Source organism: Heterodontus francisci, chromosome 19, assembly GCF_036365525.1.
Source record: "Heterodontus francisci isolate sHetFra1 chromosome 19, sHetFra1.hap1, whole genome shotgun sequence".
Classification (NCBI taxonomy): Eukaryota; Metazoa; Chordata; class Chondrichthyes; order Heterodontiformes; family Heterodontidae; genus Heterodontus; species Heterodontus francisci.
Genome location: NC_090389.1, coordinates 39,910,067 through 39,935,694, shown reverse-complemented (window position 1 = coordinate 39,935,694; position 25,628 = coordinate 39,910,067). Strand labels below are relative to the sequence as shown.

Here is a 25,628-nt window from a genome sequence, read left to right as displayed (position 1 = left end):
CACCTAATTTAATGTTAGAAAAATTGTAAAAATGAGGAGCAATGTGCACATATCCAGTAAGTGCTCCAATCTACCTGCATGTAACAGATGAAGAGACCACAAGGTTGTATGAGATCAGTCTTGTCACCATTGAACCATAGAAAAATTACGGCACATTGGCATTAATGCTTACTATTTGAAAGAAAAACTGTCATTCTGCACATGGACCAAAGACTGGCAAATCTGCAGCAGACTTTTAGTATATTCACCTGTCCAAAAATATCAAGCTGTTAGTCTTTTATGAGCTTTGGGTTTTCTAAGCCCATCACTCCCATGGATGGTATCTATTATCTTAATAACTGTTTACTTGACACATTTAATAACACTCACCTATAAATTAGAAAATTGTGGATTCAGGCCCACACTAGTACTTGATCACATAATCTCAATTGATATTCCAGTGCAGTATTGTGGAGGACTACATTGGTGGAGGTGCTACATTTAGGCTGAGATTTCAAATCTAGGCCATTTGCCTGTGGAAGTGGATGTAAAAAATCAAACAGTATTAATCAAAGAGGACCAGAGGAAAAAAAATCTCTCAATGTCCTAGCCAATATGTCTCCTTCAACCTACAGCACCCAAAAAGTAGATTAACAGACCATTTGCTGTTGTGGGATGATGCAGTACACAAATTGGCTACAACTAGTGACTATATTTCAATGTAATTCCGTGGGTGTGAAGTGCTTTAGAAACTCCAGGAGACATGAAATAGAGCTTTATAATTACAAGCTCTTTCCAGAACTGAAAAACTGTTTAACTGGAGAAAGACTAATTTCAGCAAATTGAGGAGGGATCTGGCCCAGGTCAATTGGAGTCAAAGATAGGCAGGCAGAAATGTAATGGAGTGATGGATAGCCTATAAAGAACAGATGGTTCAGGTATAGTCTAGGTACATACCCACAAGGGGGAAAGTGAGGGAAACCACAGCCAGTGTTCCCTGGATGAAGCAAAAAAAAGGGGGCGCATGACAGATGTTAGCTTGATAATACAAGAGAGAATTTTATTTTTAGTTTGTTCATGGGATGTGGGTGTCACTGGCAAGGATAGCCTTTATTGCCCAGCCCTAATTGCCCTTGAATAGGTGGTAGTGAGCCACCTTCTTAAACCTCTGCTGTCCATGTGGTATAGGCACACCCACAGTGCTGTTAGGCTGAATATGAAAAGTACAGAGGGGAAGTGAAAAAGGAAATACGAGGGACAAAGAGACAGTACAAAGTAGATTGACAGCTAACATGAAAGGGAATACAATTGTCTTCTATAGGCATATTAACAATAAACATGTTGTCAGAGGAATCAGTGGGGCCAATTAGGGACCAAAATGCAGATCTACGGGTGGAGGCAGAATGCATGGCTGAAGTAGTATGAGCACTTTGCATGGGTATTTACCAAAGAAGAGGACTTTGCCAAAGCTATGGTGAAAAGGAGGTTACTGGGATAATGGATGAGATGAAAATAGGTAAAGAGGAGGTACTGGAAAGCTTGGTGATACCTAAAGAAAATAAGCTACTTGATCCAGCTGGAATGCATCCTAGGTTGTTGAGGGAAGTGAGGGTAGAAATTGCAGAGGTGCTGGCCATAACCTTCCAATCCTCAGATGGAGGGGTGATACCAAAGGACCGGGGGATTGCAAATGTTACACCCTTGTTCAAAAAAAGGGGATAAGGATAAACCTGGCAATTATAGGCCAGTCAGTTTAACGTTGTGGTGGGGAAGCTTTTAGAAACACTAATCTGGGTGAAAATTAACAGCCACATGGAAAAGCATGGACTAATTAAAGGAAAACCAGCACAAATTTATTAAGGGCAAATCATGTTTGGCTAGCTTGACTGAGTTTTTTGATGAGGTAAGAGTGTGGAGTGCCATAAACTAGGCTTGTTGCCAAAACTGAAGTCCATGGGATAGTATGATGGAAGCAAAACTGGCTAAGGGATAGAAAACAGAAAGTTGTAGCATAGAGGCTGTTTTTCAGACTGGAGAGTGATATACAGTGGCATTTTCCAAGTTTCAGTACTCGGAGTACTGTTGATTTTGATATACTTTAGTGACTTGTAAAGGGCACAATTTTGAAATGTGCAGATGCAAATAAACTTGGAAGTACAGTAAACAATAAGGAAGACAGTAATAGACTTCATGAGGACATAGATAGGCTGGTGGAATGTGTGGACACATGGCATATGAAATTGAACACAGAAAAGTGTGAGGTGTCATGATCCTGTCTTTTTTTATCTCTCTGGGAAATATGTGGTATGTCTTTATGACAGCAAAGGATCAGATTTGCTTTAAGAACCAGCAAGCCTCAGGAGTTGGAGAAAGTGCATTTTGGTTGCCATTGGATACAAGCATATGGAGAGGGAACCGACCAGCTTCAATGAATGCATCCTGTTTACCTGGCAACAGCCATTCAGGGACCAAGGAGCGGATATACAATGTTGCAATTATTTTTTGAACTGGCTTTTTAGTTGAAGACAGTCTGTTCTAACAGAACACAGAGAGATAGCTGGTATTAGCACCTGAAAGAAGAGCTCTCAGCCATTTAAACTGAAGGAGGGGAATATAGTCTGTTTAATTATTATTATCTCTCAAAATTTTAAAAAATGTCAAGCCAAAACAGAGATCTCTGATAATTTAAACTGAAGGAAGGGAAGTTAGACTGCGACGATCTTTTATCCCTCAAAAACTCTAAAATCAGATTCATTCTATTGAAAGTGTTTGCTAGTTGTTAATTGTCAAAATCCATCGCTGGAGAAGGAAAGCATCACTTACTGCTGGAATTAGACTACGGACTGTTCTGCTGTTGAAGAACCTTTTTTTCCCCATCGGACAGCTGTGAGGACTTCAAGCAACACTGGACTGTAAATTTGCAAGGACTCTAATTTTTACTATTTAAAATGTTGTTTATATCTTCATAGTGTTTATGAATTTAGTTTTTTTGATTAAACCATTAATTTGCTGATTTAAAGAAACCTGGTTTGGTTAGCCTCATTCAGGGGTTAATAGATGGTACAATTTGGCTGGGTCTTTCTTTAATTTGGAAAGTTTAAAATGATATGTTAGGCGATCTGTGGAGGGACGGAATTGAATTAACAGTGCATTTCTCCCACCACAATCAGAATTGTGATTGATTGGGGGCTTTGATTGAAGCGGTCGGTCGTAATATGAGGTGATATATTTTGGCAGGATGAATGAGGAGAAACAAAATTAATTAAATTATTTTAAAGGGGTTACAAGAAGTGAGAGACCTGGGGCGTTGCTACACAAATCTTTGAAGGTGGCAGGACAGGCTAACAAAGAATATGGGATCCTGGGCTTTATAAACAGGGGCACAGAATGCAAAACCAGGTTATTCTAAACTTGTAGAAGATGCTAGTTTGGTCACAGCTGGACTGTTGTGTCCATTTCTAGACATCACACTTTAGGAAGGACATGAAGGCTTTGAAGATGGTACAGAAGAGATTTACTAGAATGTAATCCCTCATCCTTGGAACCAGATATGAGAATAGACTGGAGAATTTGGGTTTTTTTCTCTTTACAGCACAGAAGGCTAAGAGGAGATTTGATAGAGGTGTTTTTATTTCATGAACAGTTTAGATGGAGGAAATAAAGAGAAACTCTTTCCAATGGCGGAAGCAACAATAACATTATGACACAGATTTAAGATGATTTGCAAAAGAACCATAAGTGACATGAGGGGATAAAAATTATGCAACAAATGAATGCACTGCCTGATAGGGTTCAATTAGCAGACTTAAAAAAAAATGTGGATAAATACTTGGAAGAGAAAAAAAATGCAGGGATAGAGTGGGGCAGTGGGACTAATGATTGCTTTTTGAAAGAGCTAGCATAGACTCAATGGGCTAATGGCCTCTTTCTGTGCTGTAATACTCTACAATCCTAAGTAATACCAATCAAGAGAAATGTTTACTTAGCAGTTAAACAGAAGCAGAGTGAATGTTTCAAGTCCGTGACCTTTCAACTCTGCTTCTCTCTCCACAGATGCTGCCAGACCTGCTGAGTATTTCCAGTACTTTCTGTTTTTATTTCAGATTTCCAGCTTCTGCAGTATTTTGCATGTATTGATTTCATGCCTTTAATGTAGTAAAATGGCCAAATGTTGCTTCACAGGAGCAGTATCAAACAAAACTTGACAGTGAGCCACATATAATGATGTTAGGGCAGATAGCCAGAAGATGAATCAAAGATATAGGTTTTAAGGAGCGTTTTAAAGAAGGAAAGTGAGGAAGTGAGGCAGAGAGGTTTAGGAAAGGAATTCCAGAGCTTGGCACTGGAAGGCACGGCTGCCAATGATGGAGTGATTACAATCGGTAAATGTTCAAGAGGCCAGAATTAGAGAAGCGCAGATGGCTCAGAGGGTTGTAGGACTGGAGAAGATTACAGAGATAGGAGGGGCAAGGCCATGGATGGATTTGAAAAGGATGAGAATTTTAAAATCAAGGCATTGCTGAAACCAGAGTCAATGTAGGTCAGCAGGCACAGGGATGACAAACGAGACTCGGTGCCAGTTAGAACATGGGTATCAGACTTTTGAATGACCTCAGGTTTGCAGACGGCAGAAAGTGAAAGGCTGGCCAGAAGTGCATTGGAATAGTTAAGTCAACAAAGACATGGATGAGGGCTTCAGCACCAGATGAGCTAAGGCAGGGGCAGAATAGGGCGATATTATGGAGATAGAAATTGACAGAATTGGCGGATATGTGGTCAGAAGCTCATCTCTGGGTCAAATATGACACCAAGATTGAGAATAGTGGGGTTCAGCCAGGGAGAGGGATGGAGTTGGTGGCTAGGGAACGGAGTTGTTGGCTGGGATGGAAGACAATGGCTGAATTTTAGCCCATTTTAGATGAATTTTAGACAATTCGTGGCGCCCCCGCCCACCCCCCCCCACCCCCCCACCACCCGCTCAGCAATGGGGCCACTATTAACATATTGAAATAAATTAAAATTAATGAATTAATTACCTTTATGCTCCTGCTGTCTGTCCTGGTGCGATATTTGTGCTGCCGGCACTCCCACACCTTCAGATCCCCGTATAGGGTACCGAGGTAGAACAACGATGGGGGGGGGGGGGAGGGGTTGGAGAGGAGGTAGGTTTCTCAGTGCAGGGGGTTGGGGAGCGGGGTCAAAGTCATATTATTGGTGTAGGGGATGGTGGGAAGGGTTATAGTATAAAGTTTATGCACTTTGGCGGTGGGGGGGGGGGGGGAAGGTCAGGTGGACAAGGTAAGTGTTTTGGGGAGGTAGAAGGCAAGTAATTAATTCTATGGTTATTGGGGGGCTGGGAGAGAGGCAAGATAAATTTATTTAATTTTTTGGAATCAATATGTCTTTAAATATTTAAATTGAACGGCAGGGCTCGAAGCCTTTTAAAAATGGCATCTGCACCTGTGCACACGCCATTGCCGGGGACGGACAGCCCACCCCTCTACGTCATCGGTGGGGGGGGCGGGAGGGGGGACAGCGGATCACCCCAGCTATTTAAATGAGCCGCCATACTTAATATCGCGGTGGCTCCACGACGTGCGACCTGCACAGGCAGGCCACCATTGTTTTTGCCCGCTGCCGGGAGTATAAATTTCAGCCCAATATTTTCAGTCCTCCCAGTATTTAGTTGCAGGAAATTTACGCTCATCTTCAATTAGGGTTTCGGGGAGATGTCAGAGGTAGGTTCTTTACACAGAGAGTGGTGGGTGCGTGGAATGCACTGCCAGCGGTGGTAGTAGAAGCAGATACATTAGGGGCATTTAAGCGACTCTTGAATAGGTACATGGATGATAATAGAATGAAGGGTAGGTAGTTAGTTTGGTCTTAGAGTAGGTTAAAGGTTCGGCACAACATCGTGGGCCGAAGGGCCTGTACTGTGCTGTACTGTTCTATGTTCTATATAGATGTCAGGCAAGCAGTCTGACACTACAAAGACAGTGGAGGTGTCGAGAGAGGTGGTGGTGGTGAGGTAGAAATAAGAGCTGTCAGCATACATGTGGAACCTGGCACTGTGTTTTCAGATGATGTCGCCATAGAGCAGCATATAGATGAGAAATAGGAGGGGGTTCTGGAGAGGTTCTTGGGGCACCAGAGGTAACGGTGGGGTAGTGGGAAGAAAAGGCATTGCAGGTGATTCTCTGGTTACAACTTGACTTAAAATAAGCTTTTAATTCACACATTACTGAAAAGGTATCTATGTAAATGAAAATGTGTTTAATTCACATAAAACTAAATTACTACTTATAAAAATAAGTAAGCATTAACTTCATTGATACAAAATGATGCGTTCATACTAAAACATTACAAAATAAGCTTCATGGTTAGAAGTATGAAATTTGATCATAGAATGCTCAACCCGAAAATACTTCCACACTACAACACTGGAACACCAGAATGGAACCAAAAAGACAGAAATAATCATAAATTAAGGTTACTTAAGGATACTGGTTGATTATGTAAATAATGGCAGGGACTTTGGCCACTGTTTTACAGCATCTGCTAAAGTGATACTGCTACCTCCTTCATTACACTCTACAATTCTTTCCTTAATATTTTTCACACTTCTGTCATATCTCATCTTCTCTCTTACGCCTTTCATTTTTACTGCTGCTATGTCAGTAAGCTCTTTCGTATTCCCCATTATCCATTCTCAAGCCTGCTTTAACCTTTAATACTAATCCCTACTTCAGTTATGATGTTTTTCAATTTTTTTTTGCCTTTTACTTCTTTCTCACTTTGGGCCCTTGACTCAAAACTTATACATTTGCCTGCCCCATACTTGTTCATAATATGAAAAACCTCTGACAAAGATATCTACAAGACGTCACTGCAAGATGAAATGGCTGTGTTGATGCTGAGAAGTCATCATCCAAGCAATCCTTGTGAAGAAGATGTGGAATTGATTGTGTTTCTCCCATTTTTCTTTGAATGCTGATGACCCACTACTGGTTGACAGCAGGCTGCATCTCTTATGTTATGTGGCTTATAAAACTAAAAACAATACTAAACACAGAGCTTTACTAATTGAGTCTCTGTGGACTAGAGTACAAAGGTAATACTTGTAAATAAAACAAATATAAGTATTTATTTTTAAGCTTTTCTGCTGAGGTGGCTTCAATAACGATGGCTGTATCATCATAGACTGTGTTCTTCAGCACACCTGCATTTGTTCATTTTAGATATGGTTGAAGAATCAATGTGTTAGGAAGTTCATGAGTCATATGGAGATGCTAATTACCTGCTGTGGCTGCTCTTCTATTTGCTGAAATGTTGAGGCTACAGCAAGATGAACTGATGTGCTGAAGCATCTAACAGCTAGCTTCGAGTTTATCAAACTGTACTGTGCACTGGTTAAACTACACTGTGAGTACTGTATCTAGTTCTGGTCACTGGGACATAAGGGAACATTCAAGTGCTAGAGACAGTACATAGAAGAGCCCTAGCCCCAGCTGATCGCCAGCCTTGGCTTAGTGATGACATTCTTGTCTCCAATTCCGAAAACAATGGTTTCAAGTGCCAATCCAGAGACTTGAGCACATGATCTAGGCCGACACTTTAGTGCTGAACTGAGGGAATGCTCTCAGAGGTGTCATCTTTTGGATGAGACATTAAACCTAAGCTCCACTGGTTCTACCAGGTAGATGGAAAAGAACCCATGACACTATTTGAATAACGGCAAGAAAGGTGTTCCAGCTAACATTTATCTCTCAATCAACATCACTAAAACAGATCAGCTGGGAATTTACTGCTGGTTATTGGGCCTTGCTGTATGCAAATTGGTAGTCACATAACCCTGCATTACAACAGTGAATGTACTTCTAAAGTACTTAATTACCTGTGAAATGCCCAAAACTCTCAAAAGGAACCATATAACTGCAGAGTTTTTCCTTGGAAGTATGAGGAAACACTAGAGAAACTTCAGCCTTGAAAGGAAATGCCAGGGAGCTGACCTTTGATATATACAAGATTATAATTGGTATGGAAATCTGGAAAATTAGTTTAATCTAAACGGTGAGAGCAAAACAAGGGGTCAGGGGTTTAAACTAGTACATCAGCAATAACTTATATTTATATAGCGCCTTTAACATAATAAAGCAGCCCAAATCGCTGCTCAGGACTGTTATCAAAAACTGAGCCATATAAGGAAATATTAGGACAAAAACTTGGTCAAAGAAGCAGGATTTGAGGAGCATTTTAAAGGAGAATGGCATAGAGATGGAGCATCTTCGAGGGGGAAGTTCCAGAACTTAGGGTCCAGGCAGTTGAAGGCACAGTTACCAATGATGGAATGATTAAAATTGCGTTTGTGCAAGAGTTAAGAATTGGAGAAGCTCAGAGTTCTCAGAGGGTTGTAGGGCTGGAGAAGGTTACAAAGATAGGGAGGGGACGAGGCCATAGTGAGATTTGAAAACAAGGATGAGAAATTTAAAACTGATGCATTGCTAGACAATGTAGGTCAGCGAGCACAGGGGTGATGGATGAACAGGACTTGGTGCAAGTTAGGGTGAGGGCAGTAGAGTTTTGGATGAGTTCAGTTTTACAGAGGGCAGAAGATGGGAGGCCAACCAGGAGAGCATTGGAATAGTCCAATCTAACAAGGCAAATTTAGAAATGATATCAGGAAGTTCTTCACATAACAAGTGATCAACATTTGGAATTGACTTTCAATAGAGTAACAGAATTAAAAATCCTGGGATAATTTAGGAATCAATTAAATGTTGCAATAATAGTGGATACTTTAGGGTCATTCTAGATTTCTAAGTTGAGATAGGCTAAATGACCTCTTTCATGTATAATTATCTTGTGATATAGATTTCACTTAGATAGAGATTTCTAGAAGGGCACCGTCTGCGGAACAACTAAGCAATTATCTGCACTGACACATGTCAGCACATGTACTGACACAGGGCGGCACAGTGGCGCAGTGGTTAGCACTGCAGCCTCACAGCTCCAAGGACCCGGGTTCGATTCTGGGTACTGCTGTGCGGAGTTTGCAAGTTCTCCCTGTGACCGCGTGGGTTTTCACTGGGTGCTCCGGTTTCCTTCCACGGCCAAAGACATGCAGATTGATAGGTAAATTGGCCATTGTAAAGTGTAGGTAGGTGATAGGGTATATGGGATTACTGCAGGGTTAGTATAAATGGGTGGTTGTTGGTTGGCACACACTCGGTGGGCCGAAGGGCCTGTTTCAGTGCTGTATCTCTAAATAAAAATAAATAAATGTATATAGCTCCAGGAATCATGAGAGATGGGAAGTAATATATAACAGCAAAGGGTCTTAGATACAATACAATGCTCTTGTTTGGAAATATTGAGGTGGGGTGAATGTTCTTCTAAATTGCTGCCCAATATCGGGTAGTGCCAACGGCAGAAAGTAAAGGGAATAGGAGTGGAAAAGTCCTCCGCCTAAACCCTGTTCATAAGATTGCTAAAATCTTCTCCCATCCCTTTTTTGTCAGAAAGCAGCCAGCTGCGCATTACGCCCAGATATTTTCAATTTCAAAATGGTGTCCAAAAGACAGAAAGAGATTATGGAAGCCATAACTATTAGATTTTTAACAGCTGCAAGCACGTTGTGTATTTTATAGGCACTTGTAGGTGAGAAGAAGTAAAATTCTTTCCTGGAAATTAAACCAGGAACATTCTAGAACCAAACATTAAAATATTGGCGATATTCAAGAACTAAGTAATTTCCACTCAAAGGTTCCCTTGTTCCTCTGCTGCTGAAAGAGGATGTTGAGAATCGGGATGAAGAGTGGATTGAGGCCATGCTAAACCTGTACCATAAACGTTGCCTAGTTCCTAGAGGCAGATATCCCTGCTAGAAAGTTTAGGGTCAACATCTTGTTATGAATGCTGGGTTTTGTAACATGATAATGTTTTAAAACTGTGATTTTTTAAAGTTTAAGATGGAGCCAGAGAAGTCAGATGACCTTACATCAACTCTGCTTAATGATAAGACAAAAATCTTGGTTACCAGGACAACAAAGAACACAGATAAAATAATTTTTTTGGAAAACAGAGACTGCAGGGGTACAACACCTAAAGAACAATGGGTTTCACCCTCCCAGACTTTCGGATCGTAAACAAGAAGTCAGCGTTTCTGAGGATGCAAATGTGCATGGCAGCTGCTAACACCTGGAAACAATGGAAAGCCCGGGTGGTGCTGCTGAAACCAGACTTGCGGACTTTCCATATTGAAAAAGGGCAATGGGCTATTGACTTTTGATTCCAGATAAATGTAATAGATTTTCTGATGGCAGACAGTCTGTAAGAAAGGAGGACAAGCAGCGCTGCAGCCTCAAAGGAGAGAGAAGAAACACCTGCTCTCAGAGAAAATATACAGCAAAAGGCTGCCAAGACTTGAAACTGTTTTGAAAGTTGAAGTTTGCAGAGAAGGCAAAGATCAACAGGATCACCAGGGATCACCTTACTCACAGACATCCAGGTCAAAAGTGCTCGCAGAAGTGAGTGAAGAGGACATTGACTCTGAGAAAGGTCTGGGAGATCCAAACCATTGCAACTGGGAAGAGATTGGGACTTTTAACCGCAAAGATTTCATCACCAAAGAGGACTGTGTAACGCATAAGTGTGGTGTGAGGTTTTCTAATGTTTTAGTAAGTAAAGAAAATACCTTTCTTTGTGATTTGGGGTATCAGCTACTTAAAAAGTGCTGTTTAGTTAATGGGGATTTTTTTTAGTTTAGCTGTTGTAATAGAAGTCTTAAAAGATGAAATCTAGTCGTGTAATTTTTTAAATTGGTATGGGAGTCGCTATCTCGTATTTTTAACGTTAACGATCTCGCTGAGGTCGTAACAACCTCTAACTTAAAATTATCCTCAGGACTAATCCCTTCATGGTCTCACCTCTCACCATCTCCAGCTCTACAACAACCCAAAAATGGAAATCCTCTAAATCTAGCCTCCTGTTCATTCTCACTCCCTTCGTCCCACCATTCAGAGCCATGCCTTCAGCTGTCCAGGCCCTACCCTTTGGAATTCCTTCCCTCAAGCCCTTCTCCTTTGACCCTCCTTAAAACCCCTCACTTTGACAAAGTTTTTTGTCACTGCTCCTAAGATTTCTTTCTTTGGCTCGATGTTCACTTTTGTCTGATTATGTGTCTGTGAAGCACCTAAGAATTTATTTTGTTATTATAGACTAAGGTGCTCTTTCCTGAATGTGTCTACAAAACAGTGTTGGAGATGGCTGTACTCTTTACGTGAAGCAATATCCTAGTTATGACAACCTAAATATTTTAAACAGGTGTACAGCCCTGTGATTGTAAAAGTCCCAATTATTTTGAATTTTTATGGCATTAGATCTTTCCAGGTTGCTTCAAGAAACATAAGCTACATACGTCAAGTTTGAAATATAACAATGCATCAAGCAGGTTCAAGTAGAAATAGCAATTCACTTAGTATCTTGTCAATCTAGCAAACCAGAAAGCACATGCAGTGTGTTTTTACAGAGTAACTATTTTTCCTCAGGTCCAGGATGCCATCAATGAGATCTGTGTTGCAATAAAGGCTCGATGTAACCACCCACTGAAGTACCTCAACTCTCTCTCAAGGCCCAGCTGGTGAGTGATGACAACCACATTATTCATTAGGTAAATACTTGCTATCCAAGAAGCTGCTACAACGCTTCCATACTTCACTATCCCAGGATTATTCAGCTAGAGGCATTTGTTCAAGAATACTCACTGTAATTAAGGTTGGTGATGCCACTCCATTTCTGAAGAGAAATAAAAGGAGAATAGGGAGAATGAAGTAACTTTGCAACAAGAATCTGAACTGTGCACAGCACTTGAATACTAAAGTCCCACTCGAAGGGCGGTATATAATGTAGGTGACAGCGGTCTCGCTCTTGGCTGAAGAGCCAGCGAGAGCTCCACATCACCTCTTTGTGGGAAGGCCCATCGCACTACGTGCCAATCAGACGCTTAACTGGGCAGCAGCGGGCGTTCCCCAGGAATAAGGATCCCAGGGATGGTGGTCCTGCCCTCTGAGACCGACAGCTCTTTTCTCAACAGCATCACCAGGGAGGCGGTGGCTGCTTGCGCTAATGCACTACCCAAGGCCCAGGATCGTGGATGGACCCAAGCCACAAGTGAGGTGATGACGGGGTGGAGGTTGCTGGGGAGGAAGGTGTAGGGGGGTCAGCAGCAAAAGCGGGGTGCGGTGGCTCTTAGTGGATGCCCCCTCCCCCCCCCTTCCCAATGCCAGGTCCTCTGATCAGGCACTGAATGCCTTTGAAAGAGGGATCCACCACGGGAGCCAGCAAGCTCAGGTTTCCTCGTCATGCTCCCTGCATGGCGATAGGCCCACCCACCACTGGGCTAATACTTGCAGCAGTGGGAGAAGGCCATGAATTGGGTGTTAATTGCCCACTTAAGTACCTCAACTCTCTCTCAAGGTCCAGCTGGTGAGTGATGACAACCACATTATTCATTAGGTAAGTACTTGCTATCCAAGAAGCTGCTAGGGCGGGAAGGCTAGCCATGGGCCTTCCTGCCACGGACTTAACTGAGGTGGAGGCAGGAAGGTTATGGGGTCCCCATCTGCCACCATCCCACCCAATTAAATGCTCTCCCCGCCTCCAAACTCGCCACGGAGGAAGAGCATAAAAGCCAGCCCCAAGTGCCTGGATAAGTCTGGAGACCATTGTATCACAATCCAACAAGGGTTTTGAGAATCATATGCATTCTGCACAGCTACGATGAACAGTAACAGACGGTAAGTAAGTTGTGGGGCTGTTGCTGAATGGGGAATTGGGGTTGTGTTCACCGGTGCTTCAGTCGGATGAGCCGATCACAGACAGCCTGGCTAGAAAGGGGATGTGGTGGTTGCCTCCTCCCTTCCTCCTCCTTCTGCTCTTTCCCCTCTGCTTCTTGTTGTATACCTGGTAGCAAGAGGTGTGCCCTCATGATGGCAAGGTTGTGCAAGGTGCAGCAGACCATAATGAATCATAACATGTGCTCTGGTTAAGTACTGTAGGGCTCCTCCACAGCATCCAGGTAGCGAAACGTTCCTTAAGCAGCCCAATGATCTGCTCAATTACATTTTGTGTGGCAGCATGGGTCTCATTCTATGCACATTGCCCACATTTGCTTGGGTTGTGAGCCAAGTAGTCAGCAGATAGCCCATACTGTCCAGTAGCCACCCTCTGATTTAATCCGGTAGCTCAAATATTAAGGGAACAGCAGACTGGCGCAGAATAAAGGCATCATGAATGCAACCAGGATATTGGGCATTCACCAACATGATGCACTGAGCAGGGTCGCACACAACCACACATTCAGGGAGTGGAAAATCCTTTGCAGTTGTGGTACATCTCAGCATTTAGATGTGGTGCCCACAAAGCAATTGGTTTGCAGTCAATGGCACCCTGCACCATGTGGAAGCCCTCCATTCTGGAGAAGCCGCATTCATGCTCTGGAAAGACAGAAGGCAATGTATTCCTCTCTCCTGGCATACAGAGCAGCAGTGGATGATAAACTGTGAGTTGCTAGAGATGCCACCTGCTCCAGCCTAGAAGGCCCTCGATGTGAAGACGTCCATGGCCACAGTCTCCTTTACAGCCACTGGCTGCACCGCCCTCACCCTTCTCTGAGACTGCATGTCTGCCTGCAACAGGTGGCAGGTTTTAGTGAGCACCTCCTTACTGAAGTGGACACGTGATATACCCTGTTCCTATTTGAAGTAGGAGAATTGCTCCTGAAGACCCTGGACGATATGGCCGGTGGTTGACAGCCCTTCTTCCCCCCCCCCCACCCCCACCTCCTCCCTTTTCGAGCAGCTTAATCTCCGCTCTGTTGCCTCTGCTCCCTGTCGTGCTCCAGGTCAAGAGGGAATAATAACTACAGCACCCATGACTGGGAGCAAGTGGTCTAAGCAGAACCCTTGAAGTTAGAACCAATGCGTTCACTAGGTGGAACACCACTCCTTGTAGACTTCACCAACTTTTAAGTCGCAGTAAAGAACTGACAGTACTTCTACAAACTCAGCAATAGCCAGTAGAAATCAATCAGCAACTAACCTGAAAGTAATTGATGATCCCTTTAAAAAGCACTAGTGGGAGGACCTTCCTGCTGCTGAACGTGCATTCAGCTGTGTGAGGTTAAGAGAGGGCGTTAGATGCAGTGTTCAGGTCAAAAATGACAGTTACAGCCAAATCCACATTACATGCTGACTGATATCACAATCTGCCTACACTGCATACTTGCAGCGCGCGCTCCTAATGCCCACTCTAACGACTTCACCTAAATGGCGTCCAGCCCAGCTCACACCAGAAGTATGCGCACACAGCGCAGATGCCATTTTGCTCTCAAAACAATACCTTTAATGCCAGAGAAAAATGGTGCTACGGTGCTGAATTTTGCAGCCAAAATGTTTTCATAAACATTCAGGGCAGAGAAAGACACTATTTAGAGCAAAGGCAGTACAAGCATTTAATAAACACAGTGATGTTAAAAAACATAAGACAGTTATGTTTTGAACACTGCAATTCTTTTTACTTGCAACATGAGGTAGGAGATTTTAACAGCTGCATACAATTTTTGGAAATTGTGAGAATCTTTAATCAGAGATAACATGTTGAATTAGAGACTCACATTTGAAGGAGAGATTCCTTTGCAAAACACTTAGACTTAGCAAATTTTGTCCGAAGCTTCAGAGCTCTTTTAAAGAATGCATTAGATGCATATAGAGCACAGACATAGTTCATGCTTTGAAGCAGAAAGTGAGGCTGTAGCCAAACAAGATGCAACTGTCCAAGAAGTTAACACAGTAACAGATGCCAGTATCAATACAGAGTGTAAGTACTGTGGGCAGAACTCATAACACCAAAAAGCAAAAAGTCCCACATATGGTCAGTTGTGTAGGACGTGCAGAAAACTTTTACAACAAAATAAGTGAAACACTATGTGCAGTTCTGGTTGCCACACTACTCAATGTCCAAACATCAGGGAAGGTGCACCAAAGAACAAGAATGATTCCCAAATGTAAGAAAAAGTTGAAAAAGCTCAATGAGAGAAGATAAGTAAAGGGGTGGGGAACTCCGTGAAATATATAAAATATTAAATGGCTTAAATAAGTTCAAACTAAAGGGACGGTAGTGTACTAGAACAAAAACAAGAAATGCTGGAAATACTCAGCAGGTCCAGCAGCATCTGTGGAAAGAGAAGCAGTTTCAGGTCAGTGACCTTTCATCAGAACTGGCAAAGGATAGAAATGTAATAGGTTTTAAGCAAATAAAGCAGGGGTGGGGCAAGAGATAACAAAAGGCAAGGTGTTGATAGGACAGGGTCACAGAGAATAACTGACCAGAAGGTCATGGAACAAAGGCAAACGGTATGTTAATGGTGTGTTGAAAGACAATGCGTTAGTGCAGAGAGGATGTTAATGGGCAGAAAAATGAACAGCCCTGGCCCCGAAGCACAAACATGAATAAAACAGTGGGCAGGCAAATGGTAAGAAAAATGAATGATGAAACAAACTAAAATAAAATAAAAAAATAAAAAAATAACTGAAAATAAAAAGCGGGGGGGGGGCAGCCTGTCATGCTCTGAAATTATTGAACTCAATGTTCAGTCCGGCAGGCTGTAGAGTGCCTAATCGGTAAATGAGATGCTGTTCCTCGAGCTTGCGTTGATGTTCACTGGAACACTGCAGCAAGCCCAGGACAGAGAAGTGGGCATGAGAGCAGGGGGGTGTGTTGAAATGGCAAGCAACTGGAAGCTTGAAGTCATGCTTTTGGACTGAACAGAGCTGTTCCGCAAAGCGGTCACCCAATCTGTGTTTGGTCTCCCCAGTGTAGAGGAGACCACATTGTGAGCAGTGAATACAGTATATTAAATTGAAAGAAGTACAAGTAAATCACTGCTTCACCTGAAAGGAGTGTTTGGGGCCTTGGATAGTGAGGAGAAAGGAGGTAAAAGTGCAGGTATTACACCTCCTGCGATTGCATAGGAAGGTGCCGTGGGAAGGGAACGAGGTGTTGGGGTTAATGGAGGAGTGGACCAGGGTGTCACGGAGGGAATGATCCCTTTGGAATGCTGACAGGGAAGGGGAGGGGAAGGTGCGTTTGGTAGTGGCATCCAGCTGGAGGTGGCGGAAATGGCGGAGGATGATCCTTTGGATGTGGAGGCTGGCGGGGTGGAAAGTGAGGACAAGGGGAACCCTGTCGCAGGTCAGGGTAGAGGTGCAGGAAATGGGCTGGGCATGGTTGAGAGCCCTGTCAACCACAGTGGGGGGGAATCCTCGGTTGAGGAAAAGGAAGACATATCAGAAGCGCTATCGTGGAAGGTTGCATCATCAGAGCAGATGCATCGGAGATGGAGAAATTGGGAGAATGGAATGGAGTCCTTACAGGAGGCAGGGTGTGAAGAAGAGTAGTCGAGGTACTACTGGACTATTAATCCAGAGGCCTCGACTACTGCTCCGGGCACACAGGTTCAAATCCCACCACAGCAGCTAGTGGAATTTAAATTCAATTTATTACTAAATCTGGAATTAAAAAAGCTAGTCCCAGTAATGGTGACCATGAAACTACCAGAGTGTTGTAAAAAAACCCATCTGGTTCACTAATGTCCTTCAGGGGAGGAAATCTGCCATAATAACCTGGTCTGGCCCACATGTGACTCCAGACCCACAGCAATGTGGCTGATTCTTAACTGCCCTCTGAAATGGCAGAGCAAACCACTCTGTTGTACCAAACCGCTAAAGAAAAGTTGAACAATAAAACTGGAAGCAGCACCCAGTGTCAACCTAGGCACCGGAAACGACAAAGGCACAGCCTGCCCAGTCGACCCTGCAAAGTGTTCCTCACCCAACATCTGGGGATTTGTCCCAAAATTGGGACAGCTGTCCCACAAACTAGTCAAGCAGCAGCCTGACACAGTCACACTCACTGAATCATACCTTACATCCAATGTCCCAGACTCTTTTATCATCATCCGTGGGTATGTCCCTTCCCACAAGGACAGACCCACCAGAGGTGGGCGGCACAGTAGTATACAGTCGGGAGGGAGTTGCCCTGGGAGTCCTCAACATTGACAACAGACCCCATGCAGTCTCAGGTCAAATATGGGCAAAGAAACTTGTGCTGATTAATACCTATGCCCCCCACCCCGCCCCCCAACTTCGCTGATGAATCAGTACTCCTCCATGTTGAACACTGCATGGAAGAAGCACTGAGGGTAGCAAGGGCACAGAATATACTCTGGTGGGGCCTTCATACTCCGTCACCAAGTGTCACTCAGTAGCACCACTACTGACTGAGCTGGCTGAGTACTGAATGACATATTTGTCTGACTGGGTCTGCAGCAGGTGGTGCGAGAACCAACAAGAGGAAAAATTTACTTGACCTTGCCCTCACCAATCTACCTGTTGCAGATGCCTCTGTCCATGACAGTATTGGTAGGAGAGACCACCACATAGTCACTGTGGAAACGAAGTCCTGTCTTCACACTGAGGATATCCGCTATCATGTTGTGTGACACTACCACTATGCTAAATGGGATAGATTCCAAACAGATCTAGCAGTTCAAAACTGGGCATCCATGAGGCGCTGTGGGCCCTCAGCAGCAGCAGAATTGCATTCAACCACAATCTGTAACCCCATACCCAGGCATATCCCCCACTCTACCATGAGACTCTACCGTCGACAGCACAGGGCATGCTGGAGTTGCAGAGAGGTTGGTGACCCTCATGGAGAGCCAGATTCCACAGATACACCCAGTCCTGCACACCAGCCTGCAGTGGCAAGGCGAGAGAAGGATAAGGGGCATGGAGTCTTCTCCTGCTCCCTGTCCTCCTCTGGTGAGCATGGAGGTTCAAGTGAGCCTTGAACGGTAGGAGGAGAGGCTGACCTCCACAGCTGGGGTTTTCCCTCAGGATGCTCTGAGTGTGGACAATGGCATCTCAGCCCCTCCGTCAGTGAGCCTGGATCCAGTAGTCACGTGGCCCGAGGATAGTCCTGCAGCAGTGCAGGAAACCCTCAGGGAGCCGGGCACTTCCAGGTCTCAGGCAGCCAGAGGATGCCCACCTAAGTATTCCTAGGCCAAGAGGCAGCCTGATAAGCAGCCTGCCTCCAGCCTAGCTGCTAGCGCAGGGGTCACACTGGTAAAAGCACTTGAAAACATGTTTAAAAAATGACACATTTGGATTTTGACAGGTGCTTGCAATTTGCTGTTTGCTTTTTGCTATAAAGTTTATTCTCTTTTGAAGTTGACATTCATTGTGGATAATGTTTATTCCTTCATGCCTTAATTGTGAGATGCTGACTGCACCCTTCTCCCATAGTGGGCCACAAGTCTAGGCTCCGCCCTCCTTTGGTAAGTACCTCCTCTGGTAAGTACCAGAGTGCATGTGTGATTTGGGTGCTAGGTATGGAAACTTAACAGAAAGGAGGTGACAGACTGAATACTCTTAGGTAAATTTTTATTGCTTTCACTCTGAGAGGTAAGCATGGTGGCTGGAAATAGATATGAGAATGTCTCTTGCCTCCTTCCCCTCTCTCCATCGGTGGCACTGCATCATGCCACCAGGGTGCACAAATGTGTATGGGACCCATACCAGATGATGAGTAGGCCTCCAGAGAGCTGTCCTTGCAGACACAAAGTTGCCCTGGCAATGCCGCCTTGGTTCTTTCCCGCCGCTCACTAAATCCGGAACTGATGTCACAACCTCGGATTTCTGGGCGGATGTGTCCGGTGCTTTTCTCTGGCCCCCCATGCCTCCATTCCCGCTCCAAACAGCCTCACTAAATTCTGCCCAACATTTTCCATCGGCAATAAATTACTTCTGACATGTTGCACAGGTAACATCAAGCAGTTGAGGGACTACCCGCAGTAAAAGTGGATAACAGACTGGTGCGTGCTGAAAGTAACACAGTTGCAGAAGCCAGTGATCGTGACAGAAATCTCAAGAGCCCTCAGTGAAAAATGTCATATGCGAAACGTCAAACTTAAAGATAATTCTCAACTAAGGCACCAAACATTTATGTTTAAAGTGCATCTCAGTGTAATCAAAGTTTGAAACAGGATCTTGATAAGGCCACAGAAGTGTTGGAGCTATTAAAGTCCACAAATGTCACAGGAATTAAAAGTTTCATTGTGTTTGTTATTTATCTCACTATTTTTTGTGAACACAATGATGTGTATAAGCTGATGAGAATATTGACACTTAAGGGTGCAACATACTGTTGGTTATGCAGCAAGATCAAATGATTATGACCAAGTGATTAATTAAGTTAAGCAAGAGCTTAGCCAGTACAAAATAGTAAAATCTTGGCAATCAATTTGTATCAATTAGTGTAGAACAGACCTTGATATGGGGTACCCCCTCAGCAATGAAAAGCTCTAGGAATCATCGGTCCAAAGTTAGCCGTTCCTCCCAAGCATGCTACACTTACCAAATGTCATCTCTCAAATTACTCATATACTGTAGCCCAAAATATTACTTTCTGAAAGAAATATATCTAAATTGCATTAGAATGAATAAACAGTATCTAATTCCACTGGCTCCCTGAGGAGCCTGTTCCATAGGTTTACCACTCCAACACTGAAATAATGTTTTCACAGATTAATTATGAATTTATCCCCCTTGAAGTGAAGGCCATGTCTTCAGGTTCTACAGTGTTGGACAAGGTGAAACAGTTTACATTATCTAGTCACATTAGAAACTACAAAGCAGCATTCAGATCACTTATTAACTTCTTGCTTCTTTTGAAGTGAGATCATGCCCGATATAAGTGTTCACTCATCATAATCCAATCTCTCCATCCCTGAATATTTCGAGTTGCCCTCTTTTGTATCTGTCATGCAACAGATCTGTACACAACTGAATACCTGAACTTATCTTGAATCATTCACCACAGAGCAAGGCATCGCCAGTTTTTCAAATCTTTTATGTTTGAAATGAACGTCATATTCAGAATGACATCCTATGTAGGGAAGATTGAGCAGTCATCCTGAAAATATAGAGGAAGAACGCAATGTAATGTATTCATTCATCTGACTGATTTTTAGCCAAGGCTGAATGCAAAGCTAAAGGATTATAGTGAGAAATGGGATGTCTTTCGATAGAAGCTGGATAGCAGGACGAGATGATAATACTTCATAAAGTAGCCTGATTGCCCAAGGTCAAAGGTTGGAACTGATTTGTTTGTTTTTGATGATAATTATAACCTGATTATGTTTGATTACAAATTAGTGGGAAACTAACCACTTGGATGACACCATAGCAAATAGTATAATAAGAAAATGCAATAGTTGATTTTCAAATAATGGCCGACAGTTTATCTCTGAAGATTTCAAAAAGTTCACCAAAGAGTGAGATTTCAAGCACATTACTTTATTACTTTCAGGGTAATGGAAGAGAGTGGGAAAATGGCGCACTAACATGGAACACAAAAGTCCAAGTGTTTCAAGCCTGTGTCCTCAGTACCTTGCTCTACGGCAGTAAGGCCTGGACAACGTATGTCAGCCAAGAGCGACGTCTCAACTCATTCCATCTTTGCTGCCTCCAGAGAATCCTTGGCATCAGGTGGCAGGACCGTATCTCCAACGCAAAAGTCCTCGAGGCAGCCAACATCCCCAGCATATACACCTTACTGAGCCAGCAGCGCTTGAGATGGCTTGGCCATTGAGCCGCATGGAAGATGGCAGGATCCCCAAGAACACATTGTACAGCGAGCTCGTCACTGGTATCAGACCCACCGGCCCTCCATGTCTTCGCTTTAAAGACGTCTACAAATGCAACATGAAGTCCTGTGACATTGACCACAAAGTTGTGGGAGTCAGTTGCCAGAGCTGGCGGACAGCCATAAAGGCGGGGCGAAAGAATGGCGAGTCGAAGAGACTTAGCAGTTGGCAGGAAAAAAAGACAGAAGTGCAAGGAGAGAGCCAACTGTGTAACAGCCCTGTCAACCAATTTTATCTGCAGCACCTGTGGAAGAGTCTGTCACTCTAGAATTGGCCTTTATCACCACTCCAGGCGCTGCTCCACAAACCACTGACCACCTCTAGGCACTTACCCATTGCCTCTTGAGACAAGGAGGCCAAAGAAGAAGAATGGAATAATGAAATGAACAATCCAATCAACAAAATCTAAGGCAGACTCCACTTAAGCAATGTTGGATTATAGGAATATACCTTGCACCGCTGTGGACAAAGTTCTCGCCAATTGCAACCTCATTGTGGATGAACATATTGCCATTGTGGTCTTAACAGAAATGTGGTGCATTGCAATGGTTCTTTCTCCCTCAGTAGGTCTTCCTGCCTGGCTCCATTTCAGCACACACTCCATCTAAGCCACCCTGGCAGTATTATAGCACTTATTGCCAAGTTCCATCTTGGCCTCTCCCCTTGTGCCTCTGGCACCTCTGTCCTTTCAAGCAGCCTTATCCATTGTCTTTACCCTACAATCCCCTTTATCTATCACCATTCCAACCCCCATGGTGACTTATCAAAATCTATTCCTTTCTCTCCTACTTCAGATTCAACCACATTTCCATCCCACTGAAGGTGCCACCTCAATCTGTCATTCGACCTCCAAATTTTCAATCAAGGAGGGTTTATCTGGCCACTTCCTTGCCACTCTTACCAAATCCTTCTGCTCCCTAGGATCCCACTACTCTTGCACTTCACCAGTGCAAAGATTCACCCCCCAGCTCCCTCACAAATTCACCCTCAAACTCCAGACCTCTCCTCTTTGTTCCTTCACCTTTCATGACAGCTGTGTCGTTGTTGACTGCTTAACAGCGCTCTCATTCCTGAATTCAACACCCTAATTTCCACTGTCACTCAATACCTCCCACTTCTGCCTTTTTCCTGATACTGATCCAATTTTTGCTAACTTAATTCCAAGGGCCATAAACAAGAGAGCTCTTGGTACATATCTAATTTAGTCATCCATCCACAACTCTGTCTTTACTAGTTCTCCTCTCATTCCTGCAAGATTATTCTAGAGGCCTAGGACTATTTACAGCTCCTTTTGTCTGATGTTGAACCTTCTCCTTAAACTCCTTTGTCACACTCCCTCCACCCTCACCATCAATAGCAAATTCAAAGACTTGATGGATTTCTCTGACTCTGAGTGAGTCCATCGTCACATTCTTGGTTTCTTCCTCCCACTCCTGATCAACTCCATCTCCTCACTCAATCCTACCCCTCAATCACTGGTCAATGTGTATTTTTTTCCATCTCCTTCCCTCTCTCTCCCTTTATAATCAATCTGCAGTGCTTTTGGCTCTTTGAACTGCATTTTATTGAGGGGCTCCAGGATTTTATGAAAGAAGATATTTTATTAATTTGGCATTGAACAAGTTCATGAAAGTAGCAGTTTGTACAGTATATTCAACTGATGTCTCTAGAAAGAAATTGCTCAAGTAATATAATTGTTTAAAAGAGCGGAGATCTATATCCCAACCAGATGGTTAAGGGTTCAAGTACTAGGGCTACCCTTCATCTTAGTCCACCAATCACATTTGGGAACAACCGAAGTCAACTGTCAGCTAAGGTGTTATTTGAAGCACTCAGTTAAAGGGGGAAACCAGTTTATAATGCCCATAGTCACCATTCCTATACCTTGCTAAAATTTGTGATGAACACAAACTATTTTGGGGGTAAAATTCAATAGCAGCTGTAAACAGTCAGGGGGATCATGATGTGGGATTAACCTGCGCCATTCATTATGAAGCAGGCAGCACGCAAACTTTATGCTGTCTGCTACTTTAAAAATAGTAGCCTGCAGCTGAGCGCTAAATGTGTTGTTCAGTGTCTGCACACCTCAGCAGGGAGCTCAAGTCTGTGTGAGGCTAATACCAGTTAAAGCTATCCTGTATCACTTAAGGCTAGCCTACATCTTTTAAAAGGGAGGTGCATTCTGGCTGCAGCAGGTGCTGGAAGTTGGCTGGAGAAGAGAGACTGAAATGCAAGAAGACTGACTAATGGCGCAACAGGGCAGAGAGCATGTTCCAAGCTTCTCGGACACAGCACTGGAGGCCTTAGTGCAGGAGGTAGACAGGAGGAGAGATATCTTGTTACACGGGGGAGGCACGGGCAGGAGGTCTTCTAGACAAACTCTGAGAAGGCAATGGGAGCAGATAGTTGTCATACTCAATGCAGGCAGTGTTGCCCCGAGGACCTGGATGCAGTGCCGCAAGAAGTTTGATGACCTCACTTGAGTGGACAAGGTCAGTGAATTAATTTCAAATGCTAGATTCTTACAGCTGAACCACTAGCCTCACAGACTGTTCAAATCATCATCCCTCCCCGCTCCCTTCATTCACCTACCAATAATCGCGCTCATACCTCACATTCACAGCTTCATCTTAGCCTAACACACTTAGCACTGCTGCAAACCTCAAAGCCACCTCACACGGCTTGAACACCAGCTATTCAACCATGACAGGCAAATCACCCAAATAGATATCACCATACTCACTGACACACCTGCAGGACAAAGTGGCACATAACTGGAGGCAGCAGCACCTAACTGCCAGGTACAGGCACAGCTGCTTAACCTTAACACCATGGAGGAGATGGTGCACTCCATCATTGGAGCAGCCGTGACTGAGGCTTTGGCCAGCAGTGGGCTGAAACCACTGAAGGTGATGGTATGCTTCTACCTAATCCATCTTCTCACATCCCACTTTTTAGAATTAGAATATTACAGCGCAGTACAGGCCCTTCGGCCCTCGATGTTGCGCCGATCATCTGACCTACACTATTCCATTTACATCCATATGTCTATCCAATGACCACTTAAATGCCCTTAAAGTTGGCGAGTCTACTACTGTTGCAGGCAGGGCGTTCCACGCCCCTACTACTCTCTGCGTAAAGAAACTACCTCTGACATCTGTCCTATATCTTTCACCCCTCAACTTAAAGCTATGTCCCCTCGTGTTTGCCATCCTCATCCGAGGAAAAAGACTCTCACTATCCACCCTATCTAACCCTCTGATTATCTTGTATGTCTCTATTAAGTCACCTCTCCTCCTCCTTCTCTCTAACGAAAACAACCCCAAGTCCCTCAGCCTTTCCTCGTAAGACCTTCCTTCCATACCAGGCAACATCCTAGTAAATCTCCTCTGCACCCTTTCCAAAGCTTCGACATCCTTCCTATAATGCGGTGACCAGAACTGCACGCAATACACCAGGTGCGGCCTCACCAGAGTTTTGTACAGCTGCATCATGACCCCGTGGCTCTGAAACTCGATCCCCCTACTAATAAAGGCTAACACACCATATGCCTTCTTAACAGCCCTATTAACCTGGGTAGCAACTTTCAGGGATTTATGTACCTGGATACCAAGATCTCTCTGCTCATCTACACTACCAAGAATCTTCCCATTAGCCCAGTACTCTGCATTGCTGTTACTCCTTCCAAAGTGAATCACCTCACACTTCTCCGCATTAAACTCCATTTGCCATCTCTCAGCCCAGCTCTGCAGCCTATCTATGTCCCTCTGTACCCTACAACACCCTTCGACACTATCCACAACTCCACCGACCTTCGTGTCATCCGCAAATTTACTAACCCACCCTTCTACACCCTCATCCAGGTCGTTTATAAAAATGACAAACAGCAGTGGCCCCAAAACAGAACCTTGCGGTACACCACTAGTAACTAAACTCCAGGATGAACATTTGCCATCAACCACCACCCTCTGTCTTCTTTCAGCTAGCCAATTTCTGATCCAAAGCTCTAAATCACCTTCAACCCCATACTTGCGTATTTTCTGCAATAGCCTACCGTGGGGAACCTTATCAAACGCCTTACTGAAATCCATATACACCACATCCACGGCTTTACCCTCATCCACCTGTTTGGTCACCTTCTCGAAAAACTCAATAAGGTTTGTGAGGCACGACCTACCTTTCACAAAACCGTGCTGACTATCGCAAATGAACTTATTCTTTTCAAGATGATTATAAATCCTGTCTCTTATAACCTTTTCCAACATTTTACCCACAACCGAAGTAAGGCTCACAGGTCTATAATTACCAGGGCTGTCTCTACTCCCCTTCTTGAACAAGGGGACAACATTTGCTATCCTCCAGTCCTCCGGCACTACTCCTGTCGACAATGACGACTTAAAGATCAACAACAACGGCTCTGCAATCTCCTCCCTGGCTTCCCAGAGAATCCTAGGATAAATCCCATCTGGCCCAGGGGACTTATCTATTTTCACTCTTTCCAAAATTGCTAACACCTCCTCCTTGTGAATCTCAATCCCATCTAGCCTAGTAGGCTGTATCTCAGTAATCTCCTCGGCAACATTTTCTTTCTCTACTGTAAATACTGACGAAAAATATTCATTTAACGCTTCCCCTATCTCCTCTGATTCCGCACACAACTTCCCACTACTATCCTTGATTGGCCCTGTTCTAACTCTTATCATTCGTTTATTCCTGATATACCTATAGAAAGCCTTAGGGTTTTCTTTGATCCTATCCGCCAATGACTTCTCGTGTCCTCTCCTTGCTCTTCTTAGCCCTCCCTTTAGATCCTTCCTGGCTAGCTTGTAACTCTCAAGCGCCCTAACTGAGCCTTCACGTCTCATCCTAACATAAGCCGCCCTCT

The 25,628-nt window shown here is 43.9% G+C and overlaps 1 protein-coding gene across 15 annotated transcripts in view; it reads right to left on the bottom strand.

The window, feature by feature from the left end:
- Nucleotides 1-25,628, bottom strand: part of LOC137380025 (forkhead box protein P1-like) — a 621,483-nt gene that overhangs the window by 412,570 nt on the left and 183,285 nt on the right. The window contains exon 3 of one of the 15 annotated variants that reach the window (XM_068051514.1): nt 11,742-11,772. The exons of the other annotated variants lie outside the window; for them this stretch is intronic. The gene's annotated coding sequence lies outside the window, so the exon portion shown is untranslated. The remainder of the gene's footprint in view (nt 1-11,741; nt 11,773-25,628) is intronic. 15 annotated transcript variants of the gene reach the window in all.